At 36.4% G+C, this 25,147-nt stretch overlaps 1 pseudogene; it reads right to left on the bottom strand.

Annotated features, from left to right (window-relative positions):
* Positions 1–24,670, bottom strand: part of LOC149231189 (chaperonin CPN60-2, mitochondrial pseudogene) — a 79,940-nt pseudogene extending 55,270 nt beyond the window's left edge.
* Between the last annotated feature and the right edge of the window lie 477 nt (positions 24,671–25,147).

The following is a 25,147-nucleotide window of genomic DNA, read 5'->3' as shown; positions in this document are numbered from 1 at the left end:
CATTGAACTGAGAAGATCATATTACAACCCAGTATGAGGGGATGTGTAAGTTTATATATCCGTATGTGCCCCTTTAAAATAAAAATTATGTTCTAAATAGAAAAATAAAAAATTGAATATGTTGTAAATTAATTAGAAGTAAAAAAAAATGTGTGAATTAGATGTTTAAATCTTATACTTTTCAAAAATATTTCATCTAGAGATTCAAATAAACTATTTCAACATCTACGTTAACTAATTTATGACAATATCAACTTCATATATATCTATTTATATAAAAAATAAGTTTTTATGATTAAAATTTTTATTTGGTCTTATATATACTCTATTTAGCATTCAAAACTATAGTTTCAACAATGAAAAATATCACATTGTATTTTTCACTCTAAAAATGTTTGCACGTGAAGAAATTTGATCCTTACATCTGTACTTAAGATGGATCTATGCTGGTATATATTGGACACATTACTATGATCATTTCTCATTAAATAACTTTATAATTAAAATATATATTGCATATTAATCTATTATTCATTAAGTAAGCCTCAATCAACGTAGATTTTAACACAAAACTACAAATAATAAATAATAAATGAATTATGCTACTACTCACATTCAACATTTAATTTGATCCTAAAAAATTATTTTCTCCTCAACTCTAAAATGGTGAAAACATCCTACAATAGTATGTAATGATGATGGTGATAATGATGATTATCATCCACTAACACCAAATATGGTATAAAAGAAGGCAAAAAGATATTACTCAAAATTATTTTGAATTTTATTGTTATGCTCAAAAAGCATTAAAAGAAGTGTTTCAAGATCATCATAATTTTCTTTAGTTAAAAGATCAAGAAGGTTGGTAGGGTCACAAATATTTTGAAATTTAAATCCAATATGAGTATAAACTAGATGATCTATGAGACTTTTTTAATCTTCAACCATATTACTAGTATTGCAAAGGTGATAGACTTTTAAAATGTGCCAACATTGTCTTAGTAATAATCGTAACTTAACACATACATGATATTTACTATATCTGATTATAATTAAATGGGTTAATAGTAGTAACATACACATCATTATGCCCACGGGGCTTTGGATTGACGGTGAATGGGTGCATTGTTAAGGCACTCCTTGCGATAGGTCACCGGTTCAAATCCCCCGTGGGTACTTAGGTTAGTCTAATAGATAATATAAAAAAACATACACATCATTATTTTCATAAAATAACCTTAACAAACTTAGATTTTAATACAAACCATAAAAAATATTAAAATAGATAATGTAAGGAGTCCAAGATTAAGATGTGAAAGATTTCCTTTTGCAAGTTTATATAAATTTGTTTTATAAAGTTTATCATGATAATTTTTTCACAAAAAATGGTGAATATCTACATTAAAATTATTTAACTAAGTGACTTTCTAATTCCTATTTTGAAACAAATTAATCTAGTTAAAGTTATAAATTCTAGATCCACTGACTTCTTCCAAATTTAATGAAATATGTGTTATTTTCTTTTTTATGTTGTGTTTCGAAGGATATCTGCACATGTTTTTGGAATTTAAGTTGTAACGAGTATTTTCATATTATAATTTTTGCAATTTAGGTTAAGGATTACCATAGTTGGAAGAAAATTTTTGAGGTAGATAACCAACTTGGAAGAAGACACTACACTATGAAATAAAATAAATAATATGTTCTCTAGTTGTTATGGACTATCCGTGGGAATTGAATATTTGTGAGAACTCAATAAAATTTCCATTGTCTTTAGTGCTTTGAGTTCCTAAAAGACAAAAACTGTTACTTCACTACAAAGGCATACAATTCTCTCACCTTATTATTTTTGGAGAATATTGCACATGAAGGTTGTTGAATCATTAATCAGTTCATTAATGATCAGGAATGAAGCAGCTAATCATCCATTTTGTATGCCTTCTATTAATCGTGGATTCATTGGAGGAGAAATACCATACCACATGCATTCAAATCAGGGTATATATATTGAGGAAAAAGTGACATAATATATTGAACATATAATAGGAGGTAAAGGGATTTTATATTGACAGGTATAAAAAATGGAGCTGAAAGTTAATGAGAAAATATAAGAGGTATAAAAAATGTTAATGAAAAAATGGATACCTACAATATCCCATGAAAGTATGGGGTTTTAAATTGGAAATATCTATTGGGGTCATATTGGTAGGGGGTTAAACAATGTAATTTTCAGAGTTTCTTTCCAATATGTAGTCAAATTAAAGGTATTGTTTAGTATGCCATGAATGCACATGCTATGGCAGAGGTTCATTGAGAAAATTTCCCATGCTTCTGTTTGAGGTATTTTGGAGATTGTTTCCATGTTAATTAAGAATCGAGAGTATAAAATTTTCATGGGCTAGATCCCTATTGTGTTCTTAAATGGAAACTTCACATGAAAACATAGACTGAATACCCCTAATTGCCACTATTGTGAGCCAGTAAGCTCCTATAGTCAAGTATTTTATCGAGGTCCTAGGACAACTTGTTAAGTTAGAATTGGAGCTTGATCATGGGATTCAAACTCTAGTGAAGAGTTTCATGTTGTGGAAATTCTAGTATATCCATGTAATTAAGCATTGTATTTTTTTTATTACTATGAAACAACTGAAAGAAATACTAAATATGTTTCTTGAATACACATGCCTAGACAGTGAACATAGAGAGAGCTCTCTATTGGCCATGTAGTTCTTTAGGGAATCTGATAGACAATTGTTACACTTTTATATGTTGGTGCAAATGGTGAGTTTTACATAAGGATAAATAAAATAAATGAATTCCACCCTCTACACATGGATGTTGTAAAATAAGTCCATGTAAATTCTTTAAAAATCCTGCTTCTTGGGGGATCGTAATGTTGTCTAGTAAATCATAGAGGTGAGACAACTTTGGCACTTGCTAGGAGAAATAACCTTTGAAGAGTTGTTGATGGTGTCATGTTGGATTATCTTGCATGTAAGTTGTTTTTTTTTTTGTTGGTGAAAATCTCTACAATCGCAGTAAGAATGGTAAGGTGGCTCCTCATATGAAGATGGTTCACTTTCTTAAGCTAGGAATACTATAAGTAGTTACACTATTGATGAGAGTTTAAAAAAAGGGAAAACCCCATAGCTATACATAAAATGTAGGTTTTTCTAGCACCATATTTGACACAATTCTACATAGTCTTATTTTCAACGATAACACATTTTTCAACTTTTACTAATACAATTTTTCTTGATTTTCCTATGCATGATTTTTGGACAAATGTCAGTATGAAAAGTTATGTGAAAGTAGTATTTATTTACTTTTGAATATGTCTACTAGGGCAAGGACAAATTAATTTATTATATGGTGGAACTACATGGTATCATTGGATATTACCACCTACAAAAAGAAACAACTACAAATTCATTTATAAGACTTACATTTCGCAAGATGGTGATCAATTCAGGTCAATGAAATAAGTCAAAGGTTTCTTGGAATTATACTAGTATTAAAAAGGCCTATATAATATAAAAGTAGAATTGGAAAATGTCAGTGACTCTATTCTCTTCACTGCCCATTCCCCCCCAATCTTACCAAGTAAATCAAAATCATACAGTGATCAAACTTCCAAGGGAACTACAAGCATGATGAAAGAATCATAGAGATGGCATGGACTTTCAATCCTTCTCACTATACAACATTAACTAAAACGATATATCCTTCTAGATAAAGTAAGATTAGAACCGTCAATTGGATTATTGCATGTGGGATTAAAGGACAAAAACATAACATATATTGCAAAATAATAAAATTTGTCAAATGGTATAAAGGAAATAAATGCATTGGGAATAAATATTAAAGAGGGTTTTGAAAATAAAAAATATGAGCATTGAAGGGATTAAAAATCAAATGCTTGTTTTGATTCTTATTATGGGAAGGAAGCTATAAAAATGGAAATTATCTCTGGGATCATTACTGGAACAGTATTTCTATTACTTATGCTTGTATTAATACATTGCAGCTTGCTCTTAGTGAGAAAATGAGGTCCATGTTGGTGTTGAAAGGAACTATTCTAGGCATGATTATTATAGAATAAAATGTTGAATTCTCTAATTATCAATATGACACTTAGAAAAAAGATAGCATTAGTGCATATTGTGAAGGTCCATATATTGTTGCACTTCCAAATACCTCTAAAATAGTAGATAAATTGTAGAAAGATTCACAATGCAATAACAACTCAATTGAAATGAGTCTAACAGAGAATATAATTTATTTTAGAAAAGTGTGATTATTAAAGTGATGGGGGACAAATTCATCACTCCACTAACGATTATAGTGCCATAGTGCCTCATGGCATTTTATGCTAGTTACTGGGAGAATTGGCTAATTTCATGTCAATATCTTATTGTACTTTAATGTAAAATTTATTCATGTTATTGAGGCTTATGCAGTTATTTTTCCAAATACTTGTTGTGTGCACTCCCACGATCATTGTCAGTAGACATTAATGACATTGTTTCTTTATGATTGTGGGACTAATGCACTATTTCCTTAGTCTTAATTCAATTTCCAATTTTTATAGTGGTTGTGTAGAATTTCTCATTGTAGATCACCTGATAATGCAATATACTAAAGCAAAATACTTGATCTACTTCTACAAACAAACTTAGAGAAGCTTAATTGATTTTGAGCAAGATCAAATAGAACACATATAATAGAGAATGAGAAATCAATCACACATGAACACAGAAGAATACTCTGGGGAAAGCCTCAGCTAAAAACACCACTATATGTATTATCATACAAGTGGAAATATCTTCAGATTACACAAATCTTTAGCTCACAAGCTATCCATCTCTCAATACAATCCCTCAATGTCACTCATAGACTGAATAAACACAACATATGCCTTCCTTCAGTCCTCCAAACCTCCTATTTCCTTGCACGATTTCTCCTGGGTCCTCTGGCTACCACCTGTGTGAATTCACCTCTCACACAACTCACCAAACTCAGAAGTAACTGCGCAATATCCAAGGAATGAATTCCTTTTGCATGCAAGATATATCCTTAATGGAAAATTCCTGCAACTGGTAGTACACTGTCCCATCCTCCGATCTCAACTAGGTCTCTGACTGAACTGACATGCATGAGTTATTTATGAGAGAATATTCAATTATCTAAAGTACACTAGTTACATGCATGCATACATTAACTAACTGAACTCACAATCAGTTCCACAAACTGTTGGAACTAATCTAACTGGACTTAACTCAGTTAACTGAGCTAACTAATTACAACTCAAAGTACAACTCATCTTGATCTCCTTAATTAAGGGATAACTTCCTCAATCAAAGGGAAAATTGTTGCATGTCTTCACATAGACTTCATGTTTGACTTTCTCCAACTAATTAACTCAAGATGAATTAATTAATTATTTTCCAAATAGCTGCTAAGGTGAAATTCGAATTTTAATTCTCAATTTTAGTTCAGGGACTAACTAAAATTGGAATGTATCCCGAAATGCTACTTATAGCAATGTTATTTTTAGCACTTCTATATTTATCATTTCTTGTTGCTATTTTCAACACTCCCTCTCAACAAGAAAGGGATTATCTGTCACCCCAATCGTGTCTTTGTGGAACTTGAACTTGAATTTTGACAATGCCTTAGTCAAAATATCTACATCCTGCTCCTCGATCGAAACATATAGCAACAGCATGATCCTCCTCACAACACAGTCTCGAAGACGATGATATCGAATATCGATGTACTTGGACCTATCATGAAATACTGGATTCTCAGAGAGTTTGATACAACTCTGATTGTCACAATACATCACAATTGGATCCATCCTCTGACCAAACAATCAAACTAGAATTTTCCGCATCCAAATGGCCTCACTTGCTACCTGACTAGCATCCATGTATTCAGCCTCTGCTGAGCTAAGTGCAACTAACCTTTGTTTCCTGTTGTACCAAGAAACTGCAGCTAAAACAAGGTTGAAATTCCTCCTGAAGTGCTCTTTCGATCTAATGGACTCCCTGCCCAATCTGCATTTGTGAAGTCCTAAAGCTTCACTCTCTCTGTCTGTTTGTACCATAATCCATACTGAGATGTGCCTCTGAGGTATCTCAGCACATGCTTCGCTTCCTTCCAAAATAGCTTGGTAAGTTGAACAATAGCTTGACTCAGTTGGTTCACTGCAAAGAACAAATCTAGTTGTGTGTTCACTAAATACATCAATAAACCCACAAGCTACCAATAAACAGTAGCAGCTATTATCTCACCTGAAGTAGCATCCTCATTCCTCCAGTTACCTGCTAGAGGAGTCTACATGGGCTTGCACTTCTCCATGTGGAATCTCTTGAGTATCTCATTGGCATACTTGCCTTGAGACATAAACACTTCCCCATCCTTCTGCCACACTTCCATGCCTAGAAAGTAGTGCATGAGACCCATGTCTTTCATTTTGAACTCTCTTGCAAGGTCCTCCTTTCAAGACTTGATCAAATGATCATCACCTGTCAATATCAAATCATCAACATAAAGAATAATGATTAATGGCTTACCTTCTACCATGATGTGGTAAAGGTTCGCATTTGCTTCACTCTTTGTGAAGCCCAATCTGGTGAAATAGCTGGCGATCCTGGTGTACCGAGCACGAGGTGCTTGCTTCAGCTCGTATAAATCTCTCTTGATTCAATGCACATGCGACTCACGACCAAAGGTCTCAAAACCTTCTAGCTGCTCTATGTACACCTCTTCATCAATCTTGCCATTGAGGAACACAATATTCACATCCATTTGATGGATCTTCTAACTCATCTATGCTGATAAAGCCAACATCGATTTGATAGATGAGTGCCTTACTACAGGAGGAAAAGTCTCATCATAGTCGATCCCCTTGACCTGTGATAAACCACGGGCAAGAAACCTTCCCTTATGTTTCTCCATACTGCCATCAACTGCTTTCTTTACCCTGTCAAGCCATCGGGAACTCACCACTGACTTGTCCTCTGGTCTTGGGACAACATCCCAAACACTATTCTGAACTATGGAGTCGTACTCCTCCACCATAGCATCAGCCCACACTGGTTGTTGCACTGCTTCCTCGAAGGAAGATGGATCGCTCTATACACACTCCCAAACAAGGGCCATGTAACCAATGTACCGCTCAAGTGATCTACTCTGTCTGTGCTGAGAGGATGGCTGTCCCACATTCTCTCTTGCATCCGTCAGCAATCTGTCAGCTTCCCTTGAGCATTTCCACCCATCTCTGGAAGACTCTACATGAGTGGATGTCTCCACTACTGGATCCTCTACATGCAGATGCTCTGCATTAGTCTGAGGCTCATCCTCCTTAGGAACAAAAAGTTCCTCCTCTGCATGCAACTTGAGCTCCCTCTCAAGGAAAACCCACATGGCCTTCTGCTCATCGAACTTCAGATCTCTGCGTACCACTGTCCTCTGACTGGTAGGCAAGAACACCCGATAGTTGTGGGGTGTATCAGTGTACCCCACAAGTATCCCCAACTCAGCTGTTGGCTCTAGCTTCTTCCGGGCATCTTTAGTCACATGGCAATAAACCAATGATCCAAAGATCCTGAAGCGACTCACATCTGGTCTCTTCCTATAGAAGGCCCCCACTGGTGTCTTTATCCCCAGTATACAATGTGGGCTTCTATTCTGCAAGTATACTATTGTATTTCATGCCTCAGCCCACAAATTAAGTGGTAGGATTTGGTCATGCAACATTGCTTGAGCTACTCCCATAATCGATCTGTTCTTCCTTTCAGCCACCCCATTCTGCTGTGGGTTATGGAGTGCCGTCAACTCCCATTTAATTCCTTCTGCTACACAGAAGTCCTTAAACTATTGGGAGACATACTCTCCACCATTATCGCTTCACAAGTCCCTGATTTTCTTTCAAGATTATTTCTCAACCAAGGCTTTGAACTCATGAAACCTTGAGAAGGTTTGATCCTTCTTCTGCATGAAGTAGATCCAACATCTATGAGAAAAATCATCAATAAAAGTAACATAGTACCCTTGTTTAGCGGTGGAGGTTGTCAATAATGGTCCACACACATCTGTATGAACTCGCTCCAGGATTTCTCCAGCTCGACTATCTCAATCCTGAAAGGAATATTTTGCATACTTACCCAAGGTACAACCATTGCATGTATCCACTTTATCTAGTTTTCCCTTGAGAAGTACGGTAGAAATCCGCTGCATGATCTTCAAGGCCCCATGGTACAAGTGGCCCAATCTTCTATGCCATAGCTCGCCAATATGTTGGCTTTGCACCAACTCTGCTTTGGAACTCAATGCAACACAGTCATCTACCTCCAGCTTGTAGAGATTCTTTACTCGAATCCCAATCCTCTTGGTCTATCCAGTGCCAATGTGCCTCAGGAATGCCTTTCCTTTGCTAAAGACTACATCATTTGTCTTCCAACATTGTGACGGACATCAGGTTCTTCTTCAAACCAGGCACATACTCTACACTAGTCATGGTGAGAGGAGCTCCATGCTCCTTCTGAAACAAAATTGTACTTTCACCTAAAACATGGTACTTTCCATCATCGCCCATCTCTATGCACATCTGGAGGTCCTTCTCCTCCAAGGTACTGAATAGACTTGTCACTGGTCATGTGGAATGAAGCTCCACTGTCCAAGTACCAAACACAATCCACCATCGATGAAACCATGCATGCAATGAGGGTGAAATCCAATTTGAACTGTGAGGCTAGTGCCTCACCATATGGTCCTTTCAAGGATCCCTTCTTGGATTTCTTCTATGGACAATTCGTAGCATAATGGCCCACCTCATGACAATGAAAGCATCACACTTTCGATTTGTCAATCTTCTTCCCACCGTGGGAAGAACTTTATTTGGAATCGGAAGCCTTCCCCTTCCCTTTCCTCGCCTTACTTGCTAAGGCTAGATTTTCTTCATCATCTTTCTTTGATGAAGATCCATCTCTGGTGCTTCTCCTTATCTCCTCCCACATCAAATCCGACCATAGTCGTTCCCAATCTAGCAGTTTCTCTCTTCTATTTACCGAGTCTTGGTAGCTATGCCAGCTCTTAGGAAGACCGAGGAGAGCAAGACTCACCATGTCATCATTGGCTGTCATGATCCCTACACTTCCAAGGTCATCCCTGCAGGTGGTGAGCTTGTTTAAATATGTAGAGATCGTGTTGCCCTTTTCGCACTTGATTTTTTGAAGCTTGTCTTTCAGCACCAGCTTCCTCTGATCGTTGTTGTTCTGATATAGATCCTTCAACATTTTCCACATTAAAAACAATGTATCCTTCCCATGGAGCCTGTAGACAATGTGGTCTCAAACTCCCTCCAGAAGAATCCTCCTTGCTCTAGCCACAAATTTTTTCCATTCCACCAATTCTTGGGCATTAGCAACTACTTGCTTGGGGACTTCTTGATCAATGAAGTCCTTCAAACCATTGTCCTCTAATACCGCTTCCATGTGACCCTTCTAGGCTATATAATTCAAGCTTCCATCCAGGGCATACTCAAGTCTCAAACCGTTGAACGCAATTGGTGAAATTTGAGATGTGATAAGAATTCGATTTCTATAATCAAGAACTTCAAACTTCGAACTTCTCCATTCTTTGTATACTATTCTCTGCTTTTATCACCTTTGCTTTGATACAATGTAGAATTTCTCACTGTAGATCACTTGATAATGCAATATACTAAAGCAAAATACTTAATCTACTTCTACAAACAAACTTGTCGAAGCTTAATTCATTTTGAGCAAGATCAAATAGAACACATATAACAAAGAATGAGAAATCAATCACACATGAACATAGAAGAATACTCTAGGAAAGCCTCAACTAAAAACCCCGCTATATGTATTATCATACAAGTGGAAATATCTCTGGATTACACAAAGCTTTAGCTCACAAGCTATCCAGCTCTCAGTACAATCCCTCAATGCTGTTCATAGACTGAATAGACACAACATATGCCTTCCTTCAGTCCTCCAAGTCTCCTATTTCCTTGCGTAGTTTCTCCTGGGTCCTCTGGCTAGCACCTGTGTGAATTCACCTCTCACATAACTCACCAAACTCAGAAGTAACTGTGCAATCTCCAAGGAATGAATTCCTTCTGCATGCAAGAGATATCCTCAATGGAATATTCATACAACTGATAGTACACTGTCCCATCCTATGATCTCAATTGGGTCTCCAACTGAACTGACATGCATGAGTTATTTATGAGAGAATATTCAGTTATCTGAAGTACAGTAGTTACATGCATGCATGCATTAACTAACTAAACTCACAATCAATTCCACAAACTGTTGGGACTAATCTAACTGGACTTAACTCAGTTAACTGAGCTAACTAATTACAACTCAAAGTACAATTCATCTTGATCTCCTTAATTAAGGGATAACTTCCTCAATCAAAGGGAAAACTGTTGCATGTCTTCACATAGACTTCATGTTTGATTTTCTCCAACTAATTAACTCAAGATGAATTAATTAATTATTTTCCAAACAACTCGTAAGATCAAATTCAAATTTTAGTTCTCAATTTTAGTTCAGGGACTAATTAAAATTGGAATGTATCCTGAAATGCTATTTATAGCAATGTTATTTTTAGCACTTCTATTTTAGCATTTCTTGTTGCTATTTTCAACAAGTTGAAGACTATTAGTGCTATATTTTGCATTAAATTGTATTTGTTAACATGTTATTCTTGTAGGAGGGTTCTTATGCATGACATGCCTTTTCTCTACTTGTGTACACTCCACCAGGGTATTTACGAGTCATTTGCGGCATCCTCAGAAAATATTCTCCCATATGGAACTGCAACTTCATTAGAGAAATTTTGAGGTAAAAAATGGGCCTCAAAGAAAAATTGTACAACAAAAGTAAACTTTATAAGAACCAATAGGATTCAATATGATGATGTCAATCGTGGGGGATGATTCACCATTTTTGGAGTAAAAAGGTAAAAAGAAGAAAAAATAAAAAACTACGTTTTCAACTTATATCCCTACGATTTTACTTAAATTTGTAGTTGGATCACTCATTGGATGTAGAATTTAATTTTCCATCCATGTAGTACACATGTTACATACTTTCGATGGACCCTACTACACGAAAAATGTGAAATAGACAAAAAAAAACGTAATTGCAATCATGTCTTTTCATGTATTTCACATTTTTCGTGAAGTAAGGTCCATCGAAAGTATACAACATGGGTACTCCTTGGATGGAAAATTAAATCCTTCATCCAATGAGTGCCCCCACTCGAAATTTGAGTAAAATTGTAGGGAGATAAGCTGAAAAGATGAGTTGAAAATATAGTTTTTTTCTTTTTTCTCTCAAAAACTGATGAGGTAATATAATATTGTATTATTATTTCCATTATTTTTTTGTATTATTCCTTATGAGGCCCATTTTAAACCTCAAAATTTCTCTAATGGCTAGCATCTTCAATGGTAATAATTTTGGTATAGATCATAAAACAATTTTAGTTTTTGTGCAAATTTTATAATCGCTAAACTAAGGGACCTATATGAGATGACTTATACAAAGTCCAATTATTTGTTTCAGAAAAAACATTTAGAAGTCTAAGTGTAAAATTTTAATAAATTTGTTTACTCATAGATTCAAATTTCCTTTTCCTATTGTGTTTGGAAGGATCTCTACACACATTTTTGGAATTTAAGTTTCAACGAGTATTTTCATATTAAAATTTTTGCAATTTATCTAAAGGCTTAACATAGTTGGAAGAAATTTTTTGAAATACATAACCAACTTTGAAGAAGATAATATTCTAGGAAATAAAAGAAATAATATGTTCTTTGGTTGTTATGGGCTATTCATGGGATTTGAAATTTTGTTAGAACTGAATACACAATCCATTATTTGTAGTACTTTAAGTTCCTAAAAGACAAAGAAATTTTTGCTTCACTATAAAGGCCTACACAATATCTCACTTGATACTTTTTGGAGAATATTGCACATCAAATCTGTTGAATTTTTAATCAGTTCATTAATGATCAAGAATGAAGCAATTGTACATGCATTATTTATGCCATCTATTTGAGGTTTTGTGGAGATTGATTCCATATTAATTAAGATTCATGGGATAGAGCCATGTTGTGTTCTTCCAAACCAACTTTACATACGAACATAAACTTAAGATCCCCGTATTGCTACTATCATGAGCCAGTAAGCTCCTACTATCATGTATTTGTTGGAGGTCCTAGGATAGGTTGTAAAGTTATAATTGAAGCTTGGTGATGAGATACAAACTCTAGCTAAGAGTTGAACATTGGAGAAATTATAGTAGGGCTATATAATGAAGCATGGTCTATTGTTGAATACAGTGAAACAAAGGTGAGAAATCCTAAATATGTTTCTTGAATATGCATGCCCAGATAGTGAACATAAAGAGTGAACATAAAGAGGTAACTCTTTATTGGTCATGGAGTTTTGTAGGACATCTCATGGGTATTTGGTACACTTTTAGATATTGGTGCAAATGGTGAGATTTTTGTAACGATACAGAATAGGCACGAAGTCCACCCTCTTCACATGGATGCTAGGATGGGATATATTATAATTTTAAAATAGTTAATAGATAATAAAAGTGATCTAAAAGTAAGAAAAAAAATCATGAAATTGAAGTCATGCTATATGTAAGGGTTAATCATCAAGAATTTTTCTGGGAGCTACTGGTTGCAAGGCTTGATCCTGAGCAAAAATGTGATAAGAACAACAAAACAAAGTGATATTGTTTCTTTTTTTATCAAATTCTTTGAGATACACTAAAGGTAAGACATAAAATAAATTCAAGTGATCTCCAATTCTTCTCTCCTCTTGTTTTGGTGGCCATAATTGGCAATAAGGTAGTTCTTTAGAAGCTTCTACAAGTAGTCTACCATTTATTTGAGTGATAAGGATTAGCAAGGATAATTCATTTCCATGATTGTTGCAATAGAGGGCCATATTGAGGTTATCAAAGTCCTCGTTTTTGCTAGACTTGATTCGAGCTTGACTAATAAAATGAGTGTAACAATCATGATTCTCTTACAAGCCCTAGGAAGTAAAAACATTATGAAGAGAGTTCTCTTGTATTCCATTCTAGAAAACACATTGAAGGAAGAGGAGCTTAAATCACTCCATTATGAAATTGGGAGAGACAATGTAGGACTAGGTCAACTTCTAAAAAGAGATTCTAAACTCAATTCTCTTGATGACGACAGATGAACTCCTTTGATGTTTTCTATAATGCTACGTAGATGCTTTCAAGATCCTACTTCTTGGGGGATCCAACTGTTGGCTAGTAAATCATAGAGGTGAGACAAATTTGGCACTTGCTAGGAGAAATAACCTCTAAAGAGTTGTTGAGGGTGGCATATTGGATTATCTTGCATGTAAGTTGGTTATTGTTGGTGAAGAACTCTGAAAACATGTTGGGCATGGTAACGGGGCTCCTCATATGAAGATGGTTCGAGTTGTTTAGTTAGAATTACTATAAGTAATTACAATAGGGAGGAGAGTTTAAAAATAGGGAAAAACACATAGTTATACATAAAATGTAGGTGTTGGTGGTATCATATTTGATACAATTATACAAAGTCTTGTTTTCAAAAATAACACATTTTTCAACTTTTACTAGTATAGTTTTGCTTGAGTTTCCTACTCACCCTCTTTTGACAAATGTCTTTGTGAAAAGTTATGTGGAAGTGGTTATTTAATTCTAAATCCATCTATTTGTGGAAGGATAAATCAATTTATAATATGGTGTAATTGCAAGGAATAGCAGGAAAGTACTACCTGTAAAAAGAAACAAATGCTTTTCAAGGTTTACCTTTCACCATGTGGGGATCAATTCAGGTCAATAAAAAAAGTTCAAAGGTTTCTTGGAATTCTACTAGCATTAAAGAGGACCTAGATAATATAGAAGTAAAATTGAAAAATAGCAGTGCCTCCATTCTCTTGAATGCTCATTGTCTAGCAAGTAACTCAAAATTTAGATAGTAATCAAACATCCAAGGGAACTACAAGCAAGGTGAAGTAATTAGGAAGATGGCATGTATGTTCAATCCTTCTCATAGACCTCATACAACTTTTCCAATTAAACAAACTTATCAGTGACTCTTTACACTTGTGAAGCAATTGGTAATATATTTATTGTGAATAAAAATCTCAAAGGGCTTGCCATAACATGGTTGAACGTATTTAATCTGAATACAAATCTCAAACCACTTACCATATCATGGTCGAACGTGGAGTCTATCACTTTCAATAAATTGGAAATAGAGAGGCAATTGCGAAGACTAAGGTCCAAGGTTAGGCGAATATGACGTCAGCTAAAAGCGTTAAAATGAAGTATTCTGTTCCGAAGTGAAGAGAAAGGTCATGGACATGGCATCGTCAATGGAAATCGTAGAATTCAAGAAACAGCCTTCTTGAAAATACCCGTTGCAAGATACACATGAAGAAAATAGACATTCGAACCAAAAATGTAACCACATAAATTCGAAGGGCATATTTCATATTCATCCTGTACCTAGCAGCTAGTTGTATATAGAAGCGAAAGCAGATTGTGAAATTGCATAACAACGATGCACAAATTTATATATCTAAAGTGTAAAATTTACAGTAAATAAACCACCTTAGATTACCTGGTAATATAAGATTTACAGGGAACCTACCCATTCACAAGCTAATTGAATCCAAATTCCAGACTAGCCGATTTGTGTAGCCTGAAAAGGTATTTCTTGAAGATGGCCCGGTGCCACGCGGTTTGTCCCCTTGCCGTCATGGCCAGTGAGAGATCTGCAGTCAATTTTACGGCTACACTTTGTGCCAAAAGCCTGGTCGTGCATCGATCGATTCTCCCATGGCGCAACATTCCAACGGCGCAACATAGCTACTAGGCGCCTCAAATATTTCTGTTGGAAATCTGCCCTCCATGCAGATTCTTGTCGACATCCAAAAGGTTGTTCCATACGAGAAATTACGAAAGCACAAAACACTAAGAAAATCAAAAGGATTCTGTAAATTTTGGCTCTCCTGTTCAACTCCTCGTATGCTTTAAAGAGACAGAATTGTGCCTTCACATGAAACTACATCTGAATGTGGGGAAGTCAAGGCCCTTTCAAAGTTCTTCTATAGCATATGGTGCTCCGATCACTTCTGAGGTCATCACTGTCACCTCTATCTGCTTATCGACCTTCCCAATAGCATTACATGTCGAAGATAAATCAGATGATTCATGGAGGGCATAAAAGATATGCCAAGAGTTGCCAAGAGTTACGCTATCCTAGGATTCAAACACGAACTCATCTTTCAAGCGCTACATCGACCACATCGTTTGCCTTGGAAGAGGTGAAAATTCAGCCTCTTCCGCCCGCTCAATTTTTATTGAACAATTTATCTTTTGAGAATGTTTTTTATTTTTTTGGTAACACTACAACATAGAGGGGTTTTGAGACAATATTTGAAACAATTTTTGGATAAGTTGTTTTAAATTGAGACAAAAAAATATTGTGTATTGTCTTAAATATTGTTAAATATTGTTTTTAAGCCATTCTCTCAAATTATTGTCTTAAAAATTGTCTTTATATATAATACAAGCATTATTGTCTTTAAGAGACAATTTCATTATTGTCTCTTGAAAAGCACTAATTAAGATTAAAGACATATTGGCTTTATATAGACAATGTGTCTTTAATCCTAGGTATTGTCTCTCTAGAGACAATAAAACAAATATATTTAAAGACAATACAATATCACTTTTGTCTCTTTAGAGACTATAAAATAATGAATCCAAAAAATTATCTTACCACTGAAATAAATCAATATAAAAAGTATTTAAATTAAAAATAAACCACAATATCATTGGTTAATTCATGTTAGGGTGTAGTGGGATCGAACCACCAACCTCCTGCTAATAAGGCAAGTGCTCTTTCATTGAGCTAGAATCCTTTAAAGCATTATTTGAGTTACAACAGTCCTTGAAGTTGTATATATAGGCATTGATTTAAAGAAAACGTTCGATCTATCAGTTAAAAGATGCAGGGGCAATTTGACTATGGACAACACATCTAAAACTGGTTTTAAATGTGCATATGTATATAAGCCAAGGATGTATATAGAGAATATATAAAGTTAAAAAATATTATAAAGAATATTTGAAATTTACAAAAGTGTAAATAAGTTGATTGGTGTGAAATTTAATCATGATCTAGTTTTAGATTTAAATCTTATAAAAATATTCTAACTATTGTATATTTCAACATTTAAACTAAGTCATACTACTAAAAAGAGACGAGTAAAAATAAATTTACAACAGTGAAACATATAGTATTGTATAAGTCTCCAACCATGAACCTGACAAAAGCAGGACATTGTACCAGGAAGGTTGGCCTGAAAATCATTTGGAACTCTAATGGAAGTGCATACTATGGCAAGGATGAAACTGATTTGAAACTCTAACTGAAGGTTCCCAATACATCAGTTGGAAAGCTCTAGACAAGATTATAGTGTGAAAGTCATCTAGGAAATTGAACCGTGTTCTATAAGACCTACAGGTGCCTAGAGTTAGAAACAATTTTTTTTTCTAATGGTGCAGGAAGGCCTTAAAACTTGGGCATGACTCACAACAACTTTAAATTTTACTTTTTAACACTGAAGAGCCAGAGACAAATTTGAGTTCCTTTTTTTAATGTTAGTAGTTGTCATTTTCCATCTAAAACTAAATGACCAATAACAAAAACTAAGATAGAATGAGAAACCAAGCTCTTAAGGAAATTCAGAGATACCTTGGATCACTTGTCATGATTTTGGTGGTGTTATTAATTGAGACACAATCTACCAACTCGTTAATGCCCAAAAATTCCCTATTCAAAAAGAGAATAAAATGCCTACAAAATTGTTCATCAATATAAAAGACAATACTCTTGTACTAGCATTATCATCCACAAAAATTGTGTGATGGCTATGATTTGGGAAGTGTTTGAGGAAGGCCTAAAAAATATATGCAAAACAAAAATACTTCCAACCAAGCACCAAAACCAATGCAAATTGCATTCAAGCATGTAGCTAAACTTATCAAGTAGAACATCTGACAGATATAGAACTGAAAGAAGACATTAATTGAAGTTAAAGAAGGAAACTGTCATGATAGCTTACAGTTCCTATTCAAGTTGATTCTTAAGTACAGATCTGACTATGGATAATAATGTTGCATCAATGCGGTAATCCTCTTTAGTTGATGTTTCAAAATAGGGGATACCTTCTTATTTACACCATGTTATTGCTTTCAGCTCAGAAACCTATACCAGAATTATAGTAATATTACAAAAGTAAACTTCAGATTTATAACAAGAACTCCTAAAATGCATTACATGCAGTAACTATTTTCAATAGTTCTATATCAAGATGATAGGTTATGTTAATTTCCAATAATTACCACTCTATTGTTCCCCATCCACATCAATTTTGTTTCCCAGCAATATATATAGAAAAGTGTCCAGTTGTGTTGTGCTAGCCTTAATAAAGATACACCAATTCAAGTAGTCACTGAATTAACACCACAACAAGTATTTGTTAATATCTATCCAAAGGGAACATGTTTATAGTTTTTCTTGGCACTGACAATCCAAAAATAAAACAACAAAAAACAAAAAGTCCATGATCGACAACAAGAACTTCAGAGAACTTTACAAGAAATCACTTTCAAAACCCAAAATGTGCCTTAAAAATCTAATGAAATTTTTTTGATATTCATTAGAGACACTCCAATTTTTAATAATGATGTTTCACTAATATCTTGTTTTTGTGGAATAATGAAAGCTTGTGTAGAAAATGTAATAAAACAAGTTACAAACCGAGAAATAATAGGAAATGGAATAGATAGCCTATTTTCATTCCTTAGGAAAGTTCCTTATATAACATTTATAAAAATAGCCATCTAAACTAAGTCAAAACTAACAAAAAAAATATGCACGAAACTCAATTAAGGTGCCTTTATTTATTTATGCTATATATCTAATAAGCCTAGGAACCAATAATCATAGTGTCATGAACAAAATTTGTTATGGAGAAGTGTGCATATTGAGATGAGCATCTTCAGCACATCAGATCCTCCCAATTCAACTCGAAAGAATCCTTGATTTTTCCTCCCAGTTTTGAAACAATGGTATTAACAAAAAGGACAAACCAGAAAACAATAATACTATGGTCTACCCTAAATACATGTGCACAGGTTTGTGAATCCATAACAATTGAGTGGGGTTGAGAAAAAAGACCATTGCACAAGAAACTTTGGGAAAACATAGTAGTGCAAGGGCGACAAACTTTGGCTAGCTTGGCATCTTCACTGTAGAATTTCTATACATGTGGTGAGGAGACAATGGAACAATGCAATGGATGGAAATTTCTTGAAGGCAATTATAGAGATATGGTGTACACTATTGTATAGTGGAACCACTTGTGCAACATTTTGGATATTGGCTGAATCAAATTGAACAAATTCAATCCCTTTAAAAGGTCTAGCAATGTTTGAACCTATTGTACGACTGACATTATATTTTTCTAGCCTCTCCAACAGACTTAGAGATGTAATAAAACCAATATAAATGAAATAAGCCTAGATAGATAAATGATGTTGACATTTGTTGGGAGGTATTTTGTTAATTTTTGGGGATGTGTTGAACACATGGACGCCACTCCTGGAGTAGGTGGAATAATAAGGGTCAGATGAAATGAAGACAGAGGAGACTAAGGAAGCGATGCAAAATGGCAATTGGAGAGTCCATCAAGGGAAGAGGCTATTTGCATAAGCTGATGAGGGGGTGAATATATGGAGGTGGAAATGGAGATATGGGGAAAAGGGGAAGTGGGAGACAACAAGACCATAATGTGGGGTGCGTTGGAGATGAACATGTACTATTTTCAGAGTTAATACGGAGGATAATGCATAAGGAAATAACTTTGTCTAAGCTGGCTCAAAGGAAACATCATTCCCAAATATAAGAGGAATCAACAAAAGGGAAGGTGACTTCAGTATTGCACCCAAAACCATACAAGCATTGGAGTTCATTTTGTCACGAAATGTCCAATATGGAGAGAAAGCACAATGGTTGATGTCACGGAAAGCACCAATGGAAAGTAACAACCTATCACTCATGAACTAGCATGAGGGAAGTCTTTGTGGATCTAATCGAGATGATAATAAAACGGTTGTGGTGTAGTGGGTAGTTGCAGTAATTTAACTAATTCATGGGAATATGCAGTTCTTTAGGCTTCTACTATCGACGAAGACGGTAGCCAGTTGATCTTTGACCTAACCATTACGAAAAACAAGGATGTAATAAATGCGTTAGTGTTGGCTTGAGGGGGCCTAACCCAGGTTCAACGTTAATTATCCAAACAAATCCCTACACTACTGGCCCTTTCAGCAATTGCACGCAAAGCGCAGACTGAAGTCTCACCTGAAGTAGTATGGGGGGATGTTGGAACCAAGTTTCTGCACCTTGAGATGGTCGTGATGTCGTTTGATTCCCTCTATCCCTGCCTTCGTGCAAGTAGCTTCACTCTAGGTCTTGCAAGATGAGCCCTCTATTCCATCCTTTAATACCTCCATGAAAGGATACAATCGACCTTCGCATAGACCTAACCTGCTGCCAAGGTACTTTTGCGCTGTTATGTCAGCATGCCGTGCAAATTCCACAATTAATCTAAGGGACTTTCTTATCTTTTCAAATATTTAAAGTTAATACTGCGTAAACAGATATTCATAAATGCATTGAATTATTCAATGGAATTGAAATGATTCGTGCATAATATAAGCATAATAAAGGAAATTCATACATAAAATATCCAGATGAATCAACAAACCAAAGACATAGAAATTGTAGAATATCCCTCTTTATTAATATCTTCTAAGTGTTTACAAACTCTATCTACCCTCAGCACAGAGCTAGAGGGGTCCACACACTTAGCTTCGGACTTCTACCATAGGCCTCTGCGCACTCAGCTGCAGAGCCTCTACCTATGCTACAACCCAAGACTTAGACTTCTTGCTCCAAAGCTATGACTCCATTACATCGTCTCTCTCTAAAATTACTTGGAGTTTAGCTCTTTTCATACAATCCCATGGTCAGCGACCATGGGTAGATCTCTTCCAGCCGACTTTACTTTACAAAACTAAGGGCGGACTGCCCTTTATAACACATGACACCTTCGCGCTCTGCCACCACAAAATGGGGAATCTTTACACTTTTATTACAAAATTTGACTTAAACATGAGCTTTTAACCCCAAAACTGCCATTGTGGGATCCCGCTCCCAATAGGCCCCCGACACAAACATCATGACTCACCCTCGAGTCACTCAGTAGGTGTGAAGATCTTTGCATGAAACCCATCTAGCTTGACCCATATGATGGCTACCTCAGCCGTGCAGTGAGCTACCACCTACTTCACATCTTCCATTGTCTTCTTGGTCACTGCTCCTGTGCTCTTAGCCTTAAACTTTTGTTGCGTCACTTGTAGAGTCACAAGCTTGCCTTCAATATTTCCTGTGACTGCGTAAGCTTCCTCCAGCCAAGGCTTTAGTCGTGCCTTCAACATTGCTTCTTTGTGCACTGCTGTGTCCACCTGTTCCTTCAGCTGCTTGGCCTCTGGCAGCTTGGCTAGCCTCTTTGTCAGCGTGAAGGTTCACGATGTGCCCTTAATTTCATTGTAGCGTTGTTGTAGCTCACATGCTTCCCTCTCTAGCCTCTCTATATTTGGGTCCTCTTGCAAGCTTGTCAGGACCTCAAATGCCTACTCGAACAACTACATGTAGTCTACTATTGCACTCTCCACCATCGCTACTATCTCTGTGATAGCAGTTGCCCATTATTCCTTTACTTCTAGTGGTGTTCAATGCTAGGCCCTCAACTACAGCTCTATAATCTGTAGGCTCAACTCCAACTAAACTCGTGCCATCTCAGCCTAAGTTTCACACACCCCTATGGCCAACTTATGGATCCGTACTTCAACTGGCTCTTCCTCTAGATAGCCAACTCTGGGACTATTACGCATGCCTCCTAAATGACCTACATAATCTTATTACTCTAGTTGGTTGCCTCGGTCTCAGTGGGGATGGCAGCATTTCTCTGTAGGGCCATCTGTTAGTTGTTAATCATTTGATCGTCGATCACCTAGAGGGCGTGGTGCTCATGGGCCCTCAGCTCATCAATTACTCCATCCTTCAAGAGGTGGAGTGCTTAGTGCGGAAGTGCTGCCACGCTTAACCCAATTCCTTTGAAGGCCCTAAGAGTGTGTTTGTCAACCTCATTTTTCATGGTCAGTGCTCCATCCAGTAGCACTATCGCACTAGAAGCCTTCATGTGCAGCATATCAGTAGCCTCTGAAGTGCCGATAGCCAAGCTGGTAGACACCGTACTAGCCTATGATGCGCAATTCTGCAACTCCTACAACCCAGTCTGGATGGCCACTAGGATGATCTGCTGCTATTGTTCAAATCGATGCAGGGCCTCCGTGGTGACATCTCTAACTGTGTCATCGATATCATGTAAGTCACCCTCTGTCAATGTGATAGGGTCCAGCGAGATCTTTGTGACCTTGGATTTCTTTCTGGACACTCCCTTTTCCAGCTCTCTTGGGTGCTTAATGTTGGCAGACATCTCTTGAGGGTCCATGCCGTGTTGTTCTGTTTCTTCCTCTTCTGTCTCAAGCGAAGGAGACCGTGCGCCTTTGGCAGAGCCATGTGCTATTCCACCTGTATGTTTTCCTGCCTCCTTTCCTATCTGTTCTGCCCGGTCCTTCTCAGTGGCCTCCTTTTTCCTCTTCTCGATCAGCTACACCATCTTTAGCTTGGCCTCCTCCTTCTTCTTATGTGCGGCAAACTTTCTTCCACCCACTACCAAGTCTGTGGTAGTGCGCCACTCCACTAGCCATTGCTCAAGCACCAAGGATAATTTTAGGGGCGAATGTTCGCCCTTTGGCGAAATTAAGGGGTTTTAAATTTTTAGTGGGCGAATATTTTGTATCATAGTACATTTTTACAAATCACCTCAAATAGCCCATCTTATTTTAAGGGAGAGGGTAAAAAAGGTAAATTTAGCCCTTGAAATTAGGACTTACAACCTTCCATTCGCCCATTTTCAAGAATAGGTTTTATTTAAGTGAATCCATTCGCCCATTTTCAAGAATAGGTTTTATTTAAGTGAATCCTATGGGCCAAATACCATATTTATAAAAGAGGTATGGTAAATTAATAAAAATATAAATAAATGAGAGATATGGTAAATTAATAAAAATACAAATAAATGAGAGGTATGGTAAATAAATAAAACATTTTTTATATTTACTCCATAAGTCACCTTATATACATGTAAGGGTGTAAACAAATAAAAATATAAGTAAAGTGGAGGTATGGTAAATAAATAAAACGTCTTTTTATACTTACTCAAAAGGTATGGTAAATAAATAAAAATATAAATAAACTAGACGTATCGTAAATAAATAAAACATCTTTTTATATTTAGTCCATAACCCTCGTTCTATTTATGAAGGCTCAAGAAAGAGGTTTTATTTAAGTGAATCTTATGGGCCAAATACCATATTTGTAAAAGAGGTATGGTAAATTAATAAAAATATAAATAAACGAGAGGTATGGTAAACAAATAAAACATTTTTTTATATTTACTCCATAAGTCACCTTATATTTACAAACACTCAAAAAATGGGTTATATTTAGGTGAAACCTATGACCAAAATACTATGGGACAAATACCATGGACTAGATTGTTATTAATACCATGCAAAAAACCATTATTAACGCTAATATTAGAATTAATAAAAATAAAAATGGCACATGGTATTGACCCATGGTATTCACCAAAAGGGCACATGGTATTGACCCATGGTATTCACCTGGAATGTAGCCTATCTAAATGGGGGAATTAAACCAACATGTAGCCTATGCTAAGATTCACTAGGAATTTACAAAGTTTTATTATTTAGTGAAAGACTCGCCAAGATCTTACAAGATTTTATAATTGAGTAAAATATTCGCCATCCCTGGTGAGAGATTCGCCAAACAATTATATATACATATTATATTATTGATAAAATCGCCTTCGATTTTTCCTATAAACCATGGAGATTCGCCCATTTATTATATTTATAAATTTAGGGGGCGTTCTTAAAATTTTCCCTGTCAAGCACCACATCAATGGCATTATTTGTAGCTAGATACGGTAAGTCGTACCACTTCTGCACAGAGTCCTTCCATGCCCTAATGGAGATTCGATGGAAATCAACTTTTAACTCAGCAGAGCTCTGCAAATTAGCGTACACCCTGGGCGAAAATCATAGCTTGTGATTGATGGCCATATTGATATTCATCTCCATCAAGATCTAGAAAATCTTTTTGTCCTGAACTTGTTGCACGTCCTTGGTCACCCATAGCAAAGTGTACTTCACTGTTTCAGGGAGGTCTAGCGTGACCGAAGGGAACTATATGTTGTTTAATAGCGCCCATGCTACCAGCACAATCGACAGCAAGAGCCATGCATAGTGGAACGTCTTGATGAGCTTTTGTGCTTCACAACAATACGCCAAGAACTCTCCGTGAAGGTAGTCCGACTAGTTAAATTGGACTCCTTCCACACACTGCTGTGAGAGCACGATGACAGGCGTCGACGCAACACTTCTGAATAACCTTCCCTGCCATCATGTGCATTGCTACCTTCACAATGGGGTCACAGATGTTGTAGATAGCGTACCCTCACGACTTCTTCACCAACTTTAATTTCTCCTTCATTGACTCTGCGAGAGCCTGCTCGCCACCCTTACCAGCAAAGATCATTGCCAGATTCTCACCTATATATGGCAGGTGCATTATTCAGTGAAACAACATATATGTGATGGGTATCATCTCATCTAGCCATAGACACCCATCATGCATCAAGCACAACAACTGCTTGATGACCAAAAATGTCACCGAGGTGCGGTTAAAGTGCAGCACCCAAAGCAGGTTGAGCAATCTTGCCTTCTCTGCCCCCTTAAGCCACCTCCACAGCTCCAATATTGTCATTCTCATATTAGTATCTATGATGTGTTGCATCAGCTGCTCAGTCACCAAGTGTGAAAACTTTTTGTGGTATGCCAAGTCCCAGTCTTCAAGCTTCAGTATCGGCACCCGTTCCAAAGGTGTACTGTCGAAAACAATTTCATATGGTAGCATAGGGGTTTGCAGTGGAGTCTTACTCTCATCAATTTCCTTTGGGACCTTGGACTTAGGCTTGCGTGGAGAGACATAGTCTGACAACCACATAATAGGGTCTGCACCCTGGGCTTCAACCTCCTCCACTTCCCTTCCCAAATCCTCATCATCCATCGGGATGTCTTCGATATCTTCCTCCTTTGCTTCTAGGTTTATAGCCTTTCCTTTCACCTGTGCAGTGGTCTTTGGTGGGTTTCTCCTTGGTGATGAGAGCACCGGTATGGTAGGTTGTTTTCCCTTCTTGTCCTTCACGATTTCCCTGGTTTGGGTTGGCTTCGGTCTCTGTGTTCTCAGTGATTTAGGGACCTCCGCCAATACTTTGGCCACTTCTAGAGCAGCAAATTCTTCCTCTATGTCCATTTCTTGTGCCAACTCTTCTACTACTTGTTCGGTATTTAGAATTTTATGGGGTGTTGACATAATCTTCTATAAGAATTCCTGTGTGTCTGTCAATAAAGTCTCAAATACCCCAGTAGCTATCAGAATCTTTTATTGCTCACAATTCATATGTGCCTGAGAACTCAACAAATCAATTCTCAAAATGCCAAGTGTTTCTTGTTGGACAACTTCTTATAACTTATAGGGCATTTTGAATTCAAATCCAACCGTTCCCCCAATTTCGATTCATTAATGCTGGATTAGTGGCAAATTTTCAAGTATATGAGCCATAAATTTTGTCTTAATTACCGGCTGCCCGCTCCATTTAGCCTCACTTCTACCGTCTTTTCATGAATAGTGACTGTAACGGTCACTTTTTGACTAACCTACATGATTTCTCCCTGGGTAGCACAGCTCCCTCGGCATTGTCACAGACTCAGTGACACTTCCTTGCTTCGC

This window comes from Pinus tabuliformis, chromosome J, assembly GCF_031772625.1.
Source record: "Pinus tabuliformis cultivar Carrire ecotype Pingquan chromosome J, CPIR1, whole genome shotgun sequence".
NCBI classification, from domain to species: Eukaryota; Viridiplantae; Streptophyta; class Pinopsida; order Pinales; family Pinaceae; genus Pinus; species Pinus tabuliformis.
Note: the sequence above shows the minus strand (reverse complement) of the source record. Positions and strands in the feature narration are given on the sequence as shown.